We start from the raw sequence: 5,173 nt of genomic DNA, 5'->3' as shown, positions 1-5,173 counted from the left end.
CCCAAAAATATACTTTGGCTCATAAGTGTTTTAAACACATCTTTCTTTAGTTTGAGATAATTACTCAAAATCTAGCCCAAAGGCTCTCTTGAAATCGATGTTCCTTTCTTACTCAAATGTAAAACACTTAGAAACTTCTTTGGGAAATACATAGTTCCCTAATAAATTTTGAGAAATGGACTCGACTTTTATGCTCTTGACTTAACTTGAAACTTGAGACTCTTTACGCGACTCACTCAACTCAATACTCTTTACTCAACTTGAAACTTTATACTCTTTTACTTGACTTGAAACTAACTCTCCTTGAATCGAATTATGAATTCAAGGTGTTTGATCACATGTTATGGATGAGTTCATGACGTTTAGATGTACTTTGAAGTGTCGGAAACAACTATGAAACATTGGTACAATACCATGGAACATGCATGAGAAAGTGTGAGAAGAATGGGGGAACTTGGCGTCCTTGGCGCTCTGCAAGGCGCAGGGCGCCAGCCCTCGGAGCTCAGAAGGACTGCTGGGGCGCACTGCTAGGTGCGGCACCCCATGGGGGAAACCTCAAAGCCCCTACTGGGGCGCGCTGGCTGGCGCGACGCCCCATCCCCTTTTCCCCGAAATTCCGACTTTCCTCTCCTGTTTCTCCAACTCTAATCCTTCCAAACTTCAAAGGTTCCAACACCAAACACTTAGAACCATAAACCCCTCAACATACAATAGATTACAACTCAAAAACACAATCGGAAAACATGTCTCAAATCAACAAGGGACTTCAACAATACATCCCAACAACTTCAACAACATAACCAATCTTTTCTCAAAAATAAAACGAGCTTGGCGTGTGGGGGAAAGGATCAACCCAACACTATGAACTCACATACCTTGTAGGGATCACCCCCGACGATATCCTCAACGGAAACTTGTTTGATCTCCTCTTTCTCCTCTTCTTCTCCTCTTCTTCTCTTCTTCTTCTCTTCTTCACTCAAAACCCACACTCTCACTCTTTTAAAATGGGACAAACTGATTTAAAAATCAGTCCAACACTCTAATATAACCAAAAGAATTGATTAGGGAAAAGACCAAAATGCCCTTAAAATTTCCGGACGGATTTCTCTGCCAACGGCCCAACTTCCAAAGTATATAACTCACTCATACGAACTCGGAATCGAGTAAAATCGGTGGCGTTGGAAAGATCGTTCCACTAGCTTCGCAACAATAACTGGAACTATATCTAACTCATCCTGAGCTAGGAGTTATGGCTGATCAAAGTTGGCCAAAAACTCACCTTTTTTTTCCATACTTGTCCAAATTCCAGATTTTTGAATTCCATCCAAAAAATGATTAATTCCAATTCTAAGCCTCTTTATAGTTATTTCAAATTGTCGGATGTTACAGTTTCTTATAAAGAGTTTCCATCTAACCCAAAAGTTCATATTAGGCTAAAAAAGGAATACATACATAATGAGAAGAAAAAAGAAGATGAAGAGAAGAATTATTGATGAAACGAAGACATACCTAGAGAATCGAATGAGAAGATGAAGAGGAGTTTAGAGTCATCTCTTTAACCATGAAATTGGTGAGTAATTAGATTAACAATAATGACATCAACCATGAAATTTGATGTGAAATAGGATTGAAAGAAATTTGAGCAAACATTTAAAAAAAAAAAAAAAGCGAACTTGATATTGAAACACCCGATAAATAAGATAAAGTTCCAACTGAAAAAAGCATGAGAAAAATATATATCAACAAATTTTACAGAGAAACAAAGGAAGAAAATTTATGCTGGGAAAAGTTTTGACAGAATAAGCCATGAAATTGAGAAATATGAAAAGAATTGAATAAAATTGGGGATGAGATAAAAGCTTACCTAAGATCAGGATCAGGAGAAATGAATCAAAAGAGCAGAATATAGCATTTTGAAGACCTCCAAATGTTTCTGCTCTTAAGAACTACTCCCTCCGTCCACAATTGTTTGTCAGGGTAAGGTCATGCACATCCCTCAAGGAAAATTTAATACAAGGTGTAATTTGACTAATATAACCCTACTATACCAAGAATACCAAAAGTCCACATAACTTTTCAATTGAACTACACTATCATTAAGGGCAGAATTCGAAAAAATTGATTAATTATTTCTTGATTGTTTAAATTGACAATTAATCTTGGACATCTATTTTTAGTATACATGCCAAACAATTGTGGACGGAGGGAGTAATATTTCTAGAATCTGACATTGAGGAATACGTATAAAAAATCATTTTCAGTGCTGAACAGGAGAGTAGATTTTCTTGGTCAAGAAAGAAAAGGAACTCTTGTGATCCTTCTAGACCTTCCTTATAATGGATAATCACACAATTACTATTTTACCCTTTCAATACAATCAGATTTTCGAGAGTGCCCTTGGTCGTTCATCCTTCACATTTCTATATAATAGAAATAAAATAATATAGAAATATCTTTGAGGACAATCAAGGATAATATGGTCATTTCATATATATTTTATTTTAAAATTCTATAATCTATTTTTAAATTTGTCAAAAATAATAATTAAGTGGCTAAATTTCCTCCATAAGTTACATGATTATTCTAGAAATTATAAATTATAAGATTTTTCTAGAACTAACTATGACACAAATAAATAGACACTAACTCATTCTTCATTTCATTCACTCCTCAATTCTCTCCCTCTCATGTCTAATTTCAATAAATTTCTCGCCCTTTATTTCTAATTTGCATCCTAATATTACACACTTCGGTATAGATCTCTTATTAGGAAGACCAATAATTCAATTGTTTTTCAACATTAGGAACTTCATTTTTTATCAATTACCTACATAATGGCCCTACTTTTGTAAAATAATTATAAGACAACAGTAAAATCCGCTATTTCTTAGTGAACACATCACTTCTGGGACTTGTCCATATAACAAATTTTCAGCAAAATCCATCTGATCCACATTTTTCAAACACTCTAATGAAAATGATAATGGACCAGTTAACATGTTAAATCCAATATTAATCACAAGATTCTCAAAAGGCCTAATTCATAAGGGATGCAACCAGTGAGCATGCTCTTCAAGAAAAAAAAAATCAATAATTTCGGAGCATTTTATGTCCTTTCCTTTGGTTCTCTTTAGACTTTTCAATTTCATGGTGTTGCTTTTCTTTTTGGATTGTAAAGATAATTTTTGAAGTATCTAGTTTACTTTATTTCTCTTTTTATGTATAATCCCAAAACTTCACGTAACATATATGTCATTATATAATTTATTGAGAAACATATATTTATTTATTACTATTATTTTATCATCAGTTGAAATCATTTTAAGCAAGTTATACAAACTATTATTTTAACTATATCAAGGTAAATTACTGCAATATATATTATATTAACTTTTGTTAATATTTTTAAATTCTCATTATTTGAGGTAAAACATTCATTCATAAGGTATATAAATTAATTTAGAAAAAAATAATCTTACTATACTAAATTGTTCTCCTAATTTTAATGAATATAAAGACAAGATATAAAGTCATAATTTAATGAATATAAAGACAAGATATAAAATCATAACTTTTTTCATCCTTTTATCACTTTGTAAAGAATGTGATGATTCATTCTAATTTTCATCAAGTAGGTCATTATTTTTGTTTGTTAAACATCTATAAAACAAATTTTAAGTATATTCAAAATTAATCTATATAGATGAATCAATAGACTTTATTGCTTTATATAGTTTATAAAAATTGTTAATATATTGAGACTCATAATTTTAATCTATTCTCTTGAATAATTTTCAAATAAAATAGAAAAAAAATTAAATTAATTATTTAATTCGAATATATATATTTGGATTAATGTTAAAACAATCACTCGAGCATGTGATATTTTATTATTATTTCTTATCATGTTTATTTGAGAATGTCATAAAATATTTTCTTTTCCCAAACTAATTAAATTTCTATTATAAATATATATAATATTGTAATATCGAACCCGTAAACGAGCCTTTCATTGTATTGGGCCATATCACGGTCCTTAACTAATCAGTAGTTACTTAATTTTAGAAGTAGCGTTAGTAATCAGCAGTTACTTAATTTCCAACGGTTCATTTTTGCGCGTTAATTTTGGTGTTAAAAGTTAGCGTTAGTAATCCGCAGTTACCTAATTTTAGAAGTAGCGTTAATAATCAGTAGTTACTTAATTTCCAACAGTTCATATTTGCGCGTTAATTTTAGTGTTAAAAGTTAGCGTTAGTAATCCGCAGTTACCTAATTTTAGAAGTAGCGTTAATAATCAGTAGTTACTTAATTTCCAACAGTTCATATTTGCGCGTTAATTTTAGTGTTAAAAGTTAGCGTTAGTAATCCGCAGTTACCTAATTTTAGAAGTAGCGTTAATAATCAGTAGTTACTTAATTTCCAACAGTTCATATTTGCGCGTTAATTTTAGTGTTAAAAGTTAGCGTTAGTAATCCGCAGTTACCTAATTTCCAACTGTTGATTTTTGCTTTATATGTTTTTGTATTGTCATATTTTTGTGTAGATTTTGCTTGGCATAACTTTTGTTTATTGCAGAAGGGTTATTGGCAACCATTTTTTTAATCTTATATAGATAAAAATAAAATTTGTGTATATTTTAATTTCCTTGTTTCTTAATTATAAAATTATATTGAATATATTATTGAATTTCGAGTATTAGGACTCATTTTGTCTCAAATTAATTATTTGTGCTTATTTTTTTTAAAATTAAATATTTGAATATATGATAAAGTATTTTTTAGATATTTCCAATTTATATTTTAGAGAAAAAGATACTCTAAAATATATGATAAAATATTTTTTAGATATTTCCAATTTATATTTTAGAGAATATCTTTATTTTTTTTTAAATTAAACAAAGGTATGCTCCCTGTCTTTGCTCTGCTCATTTTCCTCTCTTTCGTTGGAAAGTTTCCATTGGATTTAGACCTCTACTGATGTGTATCTTTGTGTCTTTCTTTCGTTGATTTATGTTTAGCTCGATGTTGTATTCAGCCTTAGTTGTTACCTTTTGTTTATGTCTTCTGTCTCTGTTCTGTTCGTTTTTCCTACTTTCGGTCAAGGGTTTCCCGGTGCATCTTTTCGCCTTTGTTTTGTTGATTTATGTTTCTGCCGATGTTGAATTGGAGGAAAT

The sequence above is a fragment of the Solanum tuberosum genome, unplaced genomic scaffold, assembly GCF_000226075.1.
Source record: "Solanum tuberosum cultivar DM 1-3 516 R44 unplaced genomic scaffold, SolTub_3.0 scf00449, whole genome shotgun sequence".
Lineage (NCBI taxonomy): Eukaryota > Viridiplantae > Streptophyta > Magnoliopsida > Solanales > Solanaceae > Solanum > Solanum tuberosum.
This window is presented reverse-complemented; position numbering follows the sequence as displayed.